Source organism: Hirundo rustica, chromosome 6, assembly GCF_015227805.2.
Source record: "Hirundo rustica isolate bHirRus1 chromosome 6, bHirRus1.pri.v3, whole genome shotgun sequence".
Classification (NCBI taxonomy): Eukaryota; Metazoa; Chordata; class Aves; order Passeriformes; family Hirundinidae; genus Hirundo; species Hirundo rustica.
The window spans coordinates 45640233-45652570 of NC_053455.1; the positions used below are offsets into that span (position 1 = coordinate 45640233).

The window sequence follows — 12338 nt, forward strand, 5'->3', positions numbered from 1 at the left end:
CATTCCACAGACTGATCCAAGCACTCGCTGCTCCACCTTCTTCGTTGGCACGAGCATTTCTCCAACTGCTTGTTGCAGAGGCATTGGTCTGGCAGGAAAAAAATCAAACATTTTCTCCCCTAGGGATTTTCTAGAGCTGGACAGTCCTTCATCCAGTCATACTCTCTGCACCAAGAGTAGTGCAGGCACAATAAAGAGGGGAGTGCAGGCTATCAGTTCAACACTGCCTGCTTTAACCAGTCCAAAAGACAGTTTGGATGAATGGAGGAATCCTTTCCCTCCTCTTACATGTGGTACTCTTAAGGGAAACATGTACTGATCATGACAAGCCACTGCCAGATGTTTGAAATTACGTTGTTTAATTGCTGGTGCAAGACCACTCAGTCCAGTGGGTGTGACCTAAAGGAAATCCCTTAAAATCTGCTCTCTGGTACCAAGATGAGCACCAGGCTTCACAATACATTTTGAACCTGAAGGTAGTGAGGTACCAGCAAAGATCAGAGCATAAGATTCAGAGGCAGGAACTGCTGAGTGTTGATCCTGGATCTACTGCCAGCTCTTTTTGCCCTGGGGCAAATTATTTAGCTTTCCTTTTCCCTGATCCCCTGTCCAAATCCTTTGTCACATGAGAGTTGGGAAGAAGCTTGCAAAACACCTGCTGAAGTGCTTTGAAGACAGAAAGCAGAATGCACAAATGGTAAGTTGTATGGGCAATATAAACAAACCCAGCTATACGTTTCCCAGGCTAAATGAGGAAGGAGGAGGGGTTAACTGGTGGGTGGCACCCATGACCTAATTACAAGGCTTGTCTCCTGTCCATTTGGTGTGAAGCATCCTCTTGGCTGAAAAACAGCTGATATAGTCACACCTGAGCAGAGGTAGGGGAGGAAAAACTTGTCACACAGGTGAACCAGCGTGGGTGGAAATTTCCTTTGGGAGGAAGGGGGTAAGTGGTGGTACCAGCAGTGGGTTGGAGATGGCCTTCTGCACCACCTCCGGACCTACTGGTCCTGCTGTACCTCCTCTTTCTTGTCTGGTGCGTTTTTCCAGGTGGTTGCTATATGGCCTTGAGGGTCCTGTGAGATCTAGGAAAGTCCTTCCTGTGGCTGCCATTAGACCCTGTTAATCCTCTCTGACACCTGATTCAGGGGGAAAACTTCTGGCATTTTTGTAGTCTCTTTGTCCCATATCACTTTGCCAGCTCAAAAAGCAGCACAGCCCCAAGGCTTAAGATTGAATAAGTAAATTGTGAGTGTGCTTTGCTTTCTGAACCTTTCCAGCATTTTGGGGTCACATCTCTAACATGTCTTTGCGGCCGTGGGAGTTCAAACCTGATGGTACATGTGTATGTGCTAAGAGAAGTGAGATATCCACACAAACAGCTACTGTTGAGGAGACAAGAAACAGCAGATGCCATGAGGGCTGATAGACCTTCCAAGCTTAGCCCCAGTCAGGTGCCTTGAGCCTCTTCCACAACACCTGTGGTTCCCTCCTTACAGCTGCTTTTTGCATTTCACTTGTGCTTGTGACCTTGTCCTAAATCTAGGTTATTCTTGCAAGTGTAGCACACTCTGAAGAGCACCTGGAATAGGTTTGCAGGTCTGGCCCCTTGTTTTGGCCAAGTGATTTCTTCATGATTTAGCAGCAGATTTAGCAGCCTGGGACCAGGGAAAGCGATTGCAATTCACCCCTCTGCCTTTGACGCTTTGCAGCTTGGACAAAAATCAATCCAGTGAGGATCAGTTGCATGAGGACATGTAAGTGCCTGAAGACACAGGTTGATATCTGCATGCTGTTTATTTTGCATTTAAGCTAAATCTGGGAGTTTTGTTTCATGTTTGGGGAATAAGAAGAAGTATTTCTTGTCTTTCCTCTCATTACTATTCTCCAGCCTGAAAGCAGCTGGGGTAGGAGATGTCCCCATACATGTTCAAGTGCATGCTGCAGGCCCTGATCTCAGCTGGAGACCTGTGTTGTGCCACACTAAGCCAGCCCTGGAGCTGAGCAGCCCAGACGCTCTTTGAGCCCTGCAGAGCTGCATGTAATGGAGGGGATTTTTTTCCCCCAATGAGCATTTGATTCCCGCAGTACTCTGGGAAATGGGACATATCTGCACCACCTGGGTGTTCCCCATCGCTTGCTGGGGCCGAGCAGCACCTGCTTACAAGCGGTGCTTTGCCTTGGAAGCCCCTGAGGGCTGCTGAAGTGTCTGCTGCCTGGTTTCTCCCTTAGTCTGCATGTAACAGCCTGGGAGATCACTGCCCCCACCCATCCAGCTTGCCAGGCAGATGTTAGAGATTGTGATGGATATATCTGCTCTCAGATTAAAAAGCAGTTTGAAATGCATCCCCTGCTAACTGTGGCCCTCTCCCCTGTTAGCTTTCAGGTGCTCTCTGGAAGAATTTTTTTATTATTATTTTTTTTTTTTTACCTCAGCCCGATCCTTTCCTGCAGTCTTCCTGTGCTGTTCTCTGCCTGGCAAAGCCCCAGCAGCAGCCCCCGGGCAACGTGGCACGTGTAGTGGAAACGACTTTGGCTGACTGGGATGCTTTTGCAGGGAGTCCAGGTGCTGCGCACAGTACAGCGGGGAGGAGAAGACGCCTCCGGATGGAAGTTAGCGATCGCTTCCTCCTCCCCCTTTTCTCCTGAGCCCAGCAATTCAGTGGTTGTGTCAGCACAACTTGATAGCATGGGGATAGAGAGAAGCTGGAGCCTCCAGAGCACAAAGCAAAAGCCCCAGTTTGCTCTCAGTTGCCTGTTTGCAGGAAATCCTGTCTCCTGGTGACAAAGGGAGAAAAGGAGCTGCATGGGGAGGATACCACAGGACAACTCCTTCAGGGGGAGGGTGGATGCTTTCTTCTCTGCATTGGACATTTGTACACCAACTCGGCCTGCCCTGATGTCTCTGCATGGGCAATCTTGCCCTTAGCACGGGTCTTCCTGGCTTTTCCCAGGGATCTTGAGAGCTGGTCATCCCCAGGCTGCCTTTCCAGGGCAGAGTCTGTAACAGCATGGGCTGTGGTGCAGGTCTCATTCTTTTCCTCAGTTTGCCCTGCAACAGGATGTGCTGGTCGCTGCAGTCAGGTTAAAGGCCGGTAAACTGCCCTTTGGCCGAGGTAGATTTAAAGGTCTAAGGGCAGCAATGCTCAAAAAAATACCTCCTCTCTTGGTAGGAGATGTGGGTGAGAAATTCTGTCTTGGTGCTGGCGCTGGGATGGCAGCCTTAGTGGGAGACGGCCCTGCCTGCATTAGTCATGGTGGTGGAGGGGAAACCTGTAACATAAAAATATAAATTATATGTGTTCAGTAGATAGATAAACATCTCTTCTACCAGCACTGTAAATCAGGCCTATTCCCCCACCTCCTCCCAGATTTTACCAGCCTAATCTGGACTTTTCTGTGCAGTATTTATTTTTCATCACTAAGTCTTGAAGGAATTGCATTTTCAAGCAACCAGTGACTTCTTTTTTCTAAAAAAAGTTTTGTTTTCCCCTGAAGTCAGCTCAGAGCACCTGTCTCTTGGAAAACCAGGCCCCTTTAAGATGTCTCAGGCTGCTTTGAATCACTAATTGCTTCTGAATAGGCAGGCCAAATGTTTTATCACTTCCAACTCCCATAGCAATGCAAATCTATACAGCTGAGAAGCCTCTTTCCATGCATGGGGGTGATGGGTAAAGATAAGGATTAAAAATAGAGACAAATCCAACCCAGGGGTCCTCTTTGTTCCTCCCTGCCCTGCGTGGGGTTGCCAGGGCTACATTTGTTCCCCTGCATCGTTTTTGGATGAGATCCAGTGCCCCTTGAATGCAAAGTTGAGAGGTACAGTGTCGGGAGAGGGCTGGATGAGGTCCTAGGTACATACATATTTCATTGCCCATGCCAGGCTCCGTATTGTTTTCTCTCTCTGGTTTCACAGAGGTGGTGTTTTCTAAAACTCTCACTTGTTGAGGGCCACACAGTCCAGGCTTCATCCTGTCTAAGGTTTCTGCCTTTTCAGTTGTTTCCCACTCTGAATGGCAGCCAGGCCTCTTTCCCATGCCTGAGGGGAAAAGGGGGGTGCTTGGGTGGACAACAGGACTCCCCAGAGTGCTGTTTGGGGGGGGCCTCCATGTGCGGTGGCATGTCCCCCTCGGGGCTGCTGTGTGTGCTTTGGGCTCGGCTGAATCACACACTGCAGGAGATGAGCAGCGCTTTGCAGAGCCTCACTTCTTTAAGTAACCCACAGCCTGAAGGCAAATATTGACTATTAAGAGGTGGAAAATCTCGGTGAGCAAGGGCAGTCTAAATCCTCCTTTTTGCTTAGGTCACCTGTTATTAGAGCTGCCTGCCGTGTGCTGAGTGCGGCTGTGCTCAAAAATTGCCAGGAGCTCAGCATTATGGAAGCAAAAGCCAGTTTACTGACTTTCCAATAGAAAGGAAGATGCATGCTGAATGTGCATCTGTTGGATGATATTTCTGTTTCAGGCATGCCACTAACATACAAATTGCAAACAACTTTGCACGATTTATGTAGTGACTAGGAAAACCTGGGTTAAGTGATGCTTTGTAGGGTATTGGGCACTATTTATTCTTAGGAGAGAAGGTTATGAAATCTATTTTCTATTTATCTCCCCAAATGAATTCCAGTTGACATTTACCTATCCTATTCGAGTACTCTGGACGTGGAGAGCAGATAAATATCCTGACAAATCACACCTTCATGTAAAATCGATAGCTAATAAGAAATCAGTCCCTTGAAGATGATAGGAATTTATCTTTAAAATTAAAATAAAGACTGCAAAAGTTTGTCAAAGAGGAAAACAAAAACAAAAAAATCTCTGTTCTTCTTTGTTTAGGTATTTTTTATGTGTTTCAGGTGCACATAGGACCCAGTTACGACTTGCTCAACTAAGGATAACTATTGTTATCTTCGTTGTACTTTTTTAAAAGAGACACTGCTTTCCCACCAGACTGGGATTTCCAGGGAGGCACAGAGGAACCAGAATGATTTTAGGCCTTCTATCCTGTTCTCCAAAGACTTTTGACTCAACAGGACTGAAACTCAGGCTTAAATTCTGCAGGGGTTTAAATCTTCGGTGTTGGGTTCCAGCCCAGGATTAATTATCTTGCTGATCTGAGGTCTTCATACATAACCTTAGTCTTCCTGGTAGTGAAAAATAATTAACAGGAAAGGTTTTGAGTATAAAAAGGACAATTGGAAACTAGAAAGCTTGCTTGTACTTTACAAGCTTACTTTACAAGAGGTGGCCTTGGATGTCCAAGTCAGCACCAAAAGCAGTCCAGGCTTGGGACTCTCCTTATTCCTGCCCAAGGTCCCCACCTGGGTACCAGCGAGGCCCAGAGCGGTTGCAAGACTGTGCTCTGCTCTGACACCTGGCACCAGCAGAGTGAGGTGTGGGAGAGAACCTCCAGTGCTGGTGGTGTGAGAGGGCTGTGAGGCTGAAGATGTGGGGCTGGCTGTGTAATGGGGGCAGTTCTGAGAGCACAACCTGGCAGGTGGCTTCTGAGGCATGGGGTTGGAAAAGCAATTAGGGGCCAATGGGAATGGCACAGGTCGAGAGCAGGAAAAGGTGTCCTAAAGGGTGGAAGCTGTGCCAGACTCAGGTGCCCTTCCAGCTCAAAACTGGGAGCCCAGGCAGGGAAGGAGGGGGAAAAGCTGGAGCAAGAACCAGAAAAACCTGCTCCCACCAGCCCGGGGTTCACATTACTCACACTGCTTTAAAACAGGTCAGGTTTGCTTTGGTTTCCAATCAAAGATGGCCAGACTGCCTGAGGACTGTTTTCAGCTCAGCTTAGAGCAGTTCCAAGCTCCCGTGTGCCTGCTCACTGTGTCGCTGCCCCCCATGCCCTCCTACCCATCAGCAGTGCAAGGCCTTTGCTGGGATTTAAGCCTTTCTAAGCAAAGGCTGGGCTAGAAGCACGCACAAGGACGTTTCCCAGCTCACCTGAGGGGTGGTAACTGTGAGTGGCGGGGTCACATCGAGGCACTCTCACCTCCACAAGCTTTGGAGCTCCCACAGCAAGTTTGCTGCTTGAAACTGGAGGGGAGACTGTGCCTGGGGATGCTCCCCACTGCAGAGGAAGAGTGGTCTGCCTCCTGCAGATGCTTATCGGAGGTGAGAAGCTCTTGGCAGTGGTGCGAGCTGTCCTGCTGCAGGTCTCGTCCACAAGCACCAGGGTCAGCCTCGCATGATTTATCAGGTTATCATAGTCAGCTTCAACTGGGTGTGAGTAGCAAAGATGGAACCACATTTTTGTTGGGAAGAAGGAGGAGAAAAGGAGCTAACAGAGTTAGAGATCAGATTGTCAGAGGCTAATGGCTGTGTCTGCTTATTAGGCATCAATAACAGTAATTTACCTTTGAATGCAATAATTCATCATAATGCTTCCCACCTACCTCATGAACCCTTGCTGCTTATCTCACCGCTCTTGTTCAGGGATCTGAAAGCATTTCATAAACATTAATTAATTATTCCTCCACACCCCTGGAAGCAAAGTACACATTATCCCAATTTTGCAGCTTGAGAAGCTGAGCTCACCTAAAGAGATAATAACTGAGCTGGGGTCAGGAGCACAGAGCGCAGGCCCCTATCCCAGCTTTGACCAGAAGCACCTTTCTGCAGAGTGCTCTGACACGTGGGCAATGGGGACGTGATCCAGGGTAGTTCAGTCCTTCATCCATGCACGTTCCTGTGCTTGCCATTTTAGGATGGCAGGAGAGGTGTAAAAGGGGTGGGTGTTGCTCCTGCCTCGGAGAGGTCTCACACTCATCACTATCTCATCCCCTTCAAGCCTCCACCACAGGGACCAGACACCTGCCAGTGTGTGAAGCACCTGCCATTATTCACAGTAGGACTCTCCCTTTTTTTAATGACTGCGTTAATGACCCTAATCTCTCGGTGTGGATGTGGTTAATCCCACAGCTCTAGGGACGAGGAGTTCAGAGACGTTTTCTCTCCCGCCTTCTCTCCCCTCACTTTGCATCCTAACCTAATGCATCAGCACTGAGATGAGCTGGTGAGACCTGTGCTGAGCAGGAGGCACTGCCCCTGCCCTGGTTTGAAAATCGGGCTGCTGCGAGTAGATATCCAGGATACAACAGTTACAAATCACCTCACTCCAATGTCTCAGCGAAGGGACGTGACATGTGAGTGACATCCTGAAACAAGATGCTTGACGTTGAACCTGTGCTCAAGTGCCTTGATGGATCTTGGCCCTTGGGGAACAGGGAGGCTGTCACCCTGGATATGGTGACTAAGATGTAAACTGAGGGGAGGATATCCCCTGCAAATAATGAGCCTTGGCAGTGGAGGGGAGGACGAGATGCCAAAGGTCCATGCCAGGCCAGCCTGTTGGGAAGGGGAATTTTTTTCTTCCCCTGAAACCAGCAGTTGACTTTTGGAAGCCAAATGGGTTCCAGCATCAGAGCAGGAGGAGGGTCGTGTTTCATAGACAAGTCATGGTGGATTAAATGTAAATGAATCTGCAGTGTGATGGACAAATGGGATCAGTGCCGGGAACCCCAGCTCCTGATGGGGGATGGATTAGTGATGGCTACTGGTGGGTTTGCATGCAGGGAGGGAGTGAATGGCAAGGCAGGGAGGTTTCCAGCATCGCCCTGCCTGCAGCACTGAACGAAAGAGACATCTCCGGGCTCAAAGAAGAGAGGTCAAGCCTAGATAAACACCAGCTTGGTCCCCCATCAGAGAATCATTGAGGCATGAAGAAAAACTTTAACAGCTGCAATGCTGCTTTTGAACCTCCTAGTAAAAGGGAGGGTCAGGAGGTCAAAACTTTCAATGCCTCTGGGAAGAAGAGGATTTTTCCCCACAAGCCTTTGAAAAACCGAACTAAATTAGCATGACCACACTGCTAAATGCTTGGGAAACCCGAAAGGCTCAGGTCACAGGCTAGCCGAGCAGCAGAATGGCAGTGAGCTGTTGCATTCCCATACTCAACAGCCATAATTAATGAGGCTATTTCCTAGGCGAAAAGCAGGTCTTCTGCCCAGCACCTGGACTGGAAACAAAACCTTGCGGGGATCTGCCCTGGGCATCTCTTGTTCTCATGATACTGTTGTCTTTCCCCCTTTCTGTTTCTCCCATCCATTTTCTCTCTCTCACTTCCATCCACCATTGTTCCAGCCGTTCTTTCCTCCCCGGCTCCCAGTGTCACACAGCTAACTTGCTGTTTGAAGTGGGGAATGGCAATGAAGTTGTAATGATCCAGCCATGCTCTCCCTCGGGGGCTGCTGAATGGGAACGCAACTAAAATCCAACCCAAATAAATCACTTTCCCCTCCCTACTTTTTACTTCAAGGGGGAGATGTGAGAGCCCTCTTTCTCATTTTGAGTTATTCACTTCTGCTTTGAAAGTAGATTTTGCTTGTTTGGACCTTCTGCAAGAGCCATTCTAGCAAAGACCGGGCAATGCAGATTTCTGGAGGATGTAGAGACCTGGAATTTTTTGCTCTGACTCTGTCACGGGTTTTATCTTCATCTTGTACCATGAGTGTGCTGGGCACCCCTTTTCACGAGACCCTCTGCAGGTCTCCCTTCACAGCCCCCACCACCAGAGGTGTGGGAAGCAGAGAGGCGGATGCAGACCTCGCAGTGGCCATCAATGCCTTTGGGAAAGGGCTGTGTGCCTACACAGGGCAACCCAAAGACACCAGACCAAAGGTGTAGCCAAAAGGTTTACTGATTTGGACTGCAATCCTGCAGGCTGCTGGTGAGCATCCCCATTCCTTGCAGCCACAGAAGACAAGTGCTCAGCAACTTTTCCAGGCTTGCTGCAGAAGTGGAAGGAATAGTCCCTTGAATAAAGCAGGAGAACAGGAAATACATCACACTTCAGAGGCCAGAAGGCCTGCCCTTGCAGGAGAGCAGCTCATCTGCCCACCAGACCAAGGTCTGTCCTTCCTGCAAGCCCTAGCCCAAGCAGGGTTGTGGGTGGAAATGAGGGGGTAGTCTGTAGTCCCCTGGCAGTCAGCTGCAGGGCTCTGCAGTGCCAAGCCCCGATTTGGCTTTCCTGTGATGCTGCAGGATCTTTTCTTTCTCATGTCTCTTGTTGTCCTAGAAACAGAGGAAAAAATTCTTCCAGAGAAGCCCTTTTATTGCACTTGAGGCAGCATCTTCTTTCTTTCACCAAAACGGTGTATGGTCACAAAATAAAACCCTTGCCAGAAAATATATGCTGAGTTCAAAATCTTCCAAAGAAACCTGGAAAAACTTAATACCCTCCGAACTTTCCAAAAGCCCTAAGAGTACTGGAAGGGTCAATGGGCGCTTTGTAACACTGCTACAATTGTGCTGGGCAACAGAAGGCAGTACTCTTGTGTGTGTGTGTGTAAATATAAATATTTTTATAGATGTAATTATATATATTATTTATACATGTTGTTGAGAGAGAGAGAGAGGTCCTCACTTCTAGCTTTGGATTACAGCTTTTGATGTAGAGGGTGTGGGCTGGATGAGAAAGTCAACATGCTGTATGGTACTGGCCACTTTTCTTTCCTGCTGCCAGGGCTTTCCTGGAAATGCTGGGATTTGGGGGCAATAGTCTTTATTTGAGAGGGAAGCTCATCCTCTGTGGAAAACGTGCCCTTCTGTGTGCTCCGCCAGGCAAGGGATGCACTGGGTAATTTCTCAGAGGCACATGAAATGTTGTAGCTGTGTCAGGAAAGGATAGTGACTGACAAATTTCCTGAGGCTTACAGGACCTGGAGGTGCATTCCCAAGGAGTCCATGTCAAGGGGAGAAAGAGAGGAAAGCAGGCAGAAAGGTTTGACAGCCTTGATGCTGACCACATGCAGCTCTTGTGGGGGAGCAGGGGATGTAGGGCACCTCTGAAAATCTGGATTCCCACTCTTTCTTTTTAGAAATGGGCCTGAAAAAGAAACTTTCCTCTACTTCTCCTTCCCAACCACAGCTCAGAGGGTTCTGGGTTTGTGCCAAAAGCCAAAACCCAACAGCTCTGCAGATTCTGGTGCCTCAAATACCCGTTCTCCCCTCATGCCCCACACTGACCGTGGGCTGTAGCACAGACTTACCCTGCCGGGCTTGGGTGGCTGTCCCAGAGAAGATGTGCTCTGCTAAGAGAGGATATAGCTGGTGACCTGCTGCTCACGCACAGTACGTTTGTGCTCAGGAGGAGGGTTTTGTGCAATCATAGTCTGTATCTTAGGAAGCCTCAGAATCAGGACACTTCTTGTCCTCCTGAGCACAGCAGTGAGACAGCATCATCTTCTTTGGGGAAACTCAGATAGGATTACTATCTCATCTGCTGCTGGAGAGACCAAAGGACCTGCTTGGTTATGATTCAACAGCTCCGGACGCTGAGACAGCATTGCTCTCCTCCCTAAAGCAGCCTGGCTGCTCAGCGTACAGTGAGGACATGACTTTTCAAAACTCCAAGATACGCTTGTAGAGTACCCAGCAAGGAACCAGTGGGTACAAACCACTGGTTTGTGAAAATCAGCTCAGTCACTGGTCCTGGTCAGTCCCTGAACATGGCCTCAGCATCACAAGAGCATTAAGAATAAATCTGAAGGTGGGCCGAGACAGGGCTATGGCCGGAGAAGATGGTCCAAGAGCCAGTCTGGAAAAGCTCACCAGTGTGAAACTATACATTGGACATTTTTATCCATCTCAGTTGATGGAAGGTGCGGAGAACTTTTCATGGGGTGAGGAATCAAGGGATCACATGGACATGCGAGTCAGAGTTTGTTTATTTATTTTTCACAGTAATAATTTTACAAGCAAAAAGAGATTTCCAATCTTTTTACAACCTGCTAAAGGTAGAAAGATTTAAAATGCAAAATTTTTTTCTTAAAAGAAAAGCAACCATCCTTGCTAGTGGCAAATGAATCTCTGCTCAGCTTGTGTCCGATTGGGATCTTGGAAGAGTATCCAACCTATTAAATAAGATATGTATCTCCTGAGAAGAGTCTTTGTTGGTTTCTTTTATACATCTTTGTTCCTCCTGTGCTGTAAGGTCTCCAGGGCATGGCCTGTGTTATGGAGTGCCAGATGTACTATCTGATTTTAGGAGATCATAATTATGAGGAATATGTCAGAACAACAGAAAACTTCATTTAAAAACCCAATTAAAGCTGCCGAGTGACAGCTATGGACTTGTGTGTTGCATCACCTCCTAATCCCAGCAGCTTCCATGTGGAGAAGGGAGTAGTTAAAGATATCATAAAACTTAGATAAGGATGTCATAAGGCCCACATGAGATGCGGATTTTTCTGACCATGAATTAAAATTAGCACTCATTTTGTGGTGGAGCAGCAAACCTGAGATCTGTTCTGGAGCAGTCACCTCGGGATCCAGGGTCTGATGGGTGGGTTATCCTATGAGTAGCAGGACGTTTCACAAGGCATCCTGGACAAAGAAATATAAAGGTAACTGTGTGTCTGGCACTGAGGTTGCACCAGCACAGGCCTTGCTGGAGAACCTACACCAGTAGAGGCCTCGAGCTTGGGATGTTGATGCCATCACAGCCATCCCCTTTGCTTGGGGGCCATGGAGGAAGGACACCGGCGTGCAGGGTGCAGGAACCTTTTGGGTGGATGTTTTCAGAGTTAGGATGGGAAAAGCTGTCAGAGGGAGGAGGTGAGAAGTTTCCAAAGCCTCCAGCATGGCAGCAGACACCTGCTTCTTCCAAAACCAGCTGAACCTGTCTCCCCGCCGCCATCTCTCTGCGGTTTTAGGGCGTTCTAAGCCCCCGGCCGGCTGAAGGGCACGGGGCTCGAGGGCTGCACCCTCCTTGTGCACCAGGCCAAGCTGTTCCTCTCTGAGATGGGGTTGTTTTCTCTGTTTTCCTCAGGGACCTGCTGGGGCAGGTGGAGGTCTGGGCCCTGCTGTCGGACAGGCTGAGCACTTCCAGGCGGGAATGAGCCTGCCCATACAGCCCCACAGAGCCGGGACTCAGGGGTAGGGAAGTACAGGGTGGTTTTGCTTGGTTTGTTTTTAGGAAAGGAACTTTTAAGTCTTCTTTTAAAAAACATGATAATGTTTTCAGGTTTTAAGAGAATTTAATAACATTTTTAAATAAAAGGAGAATTCAATACTTTTTGAAAGTTTTTAAAAATAGGGGTATTTTTGAGAGTTTAAGACTTTAGGGGGGAAATGTAAAAATTATGAGTTCTTAAAAAAACAACCAAAAAGGAGAATTTTAATCTACTGGTTTTTTTAGAGAGGTTTTATGACTTTTTTTAAAGAGAAGGATTTAAGGTGGTTGGGGGAGGTTTTAAAAGAAGAATTTCAGACTTTTTTTTTTTTAGGAGAATTTCAGACTTTTTTTTTTTTTTTTTTTTAAATCTGAGGTGATGC

General features: G+C 48.0%; 1 long non-coding RNA gene across 2 annotated transcripts; it reads left to right on the top strand.

Moving 5' to 3' along the window:
* Positions 1 to 440: 440 nt before the first annotated feature.
* Positions 441 to 7321, top strand: LOC120754815 (uncharacterized). Of its 2 annotated transcripts, none has more exons than XR_005701579.1 (3): positions 441 to 697; positions 1713 to 1757; positions 2437 to 6265. It is a non-coding gene; the product is annotated as an uncharacterized LOC120754815 (long non-coding RNA). The 2 variants fall into 2 exon arrangements; XR_005701578.2 differs by lacking the exon at positions 441 to 697 and adding an exon at positions 844 to 946 and having other exon boundaries at positions 2437 to 7321.
* Positions 7322 to 12338: the final 5017 nt, after the last annotated feature.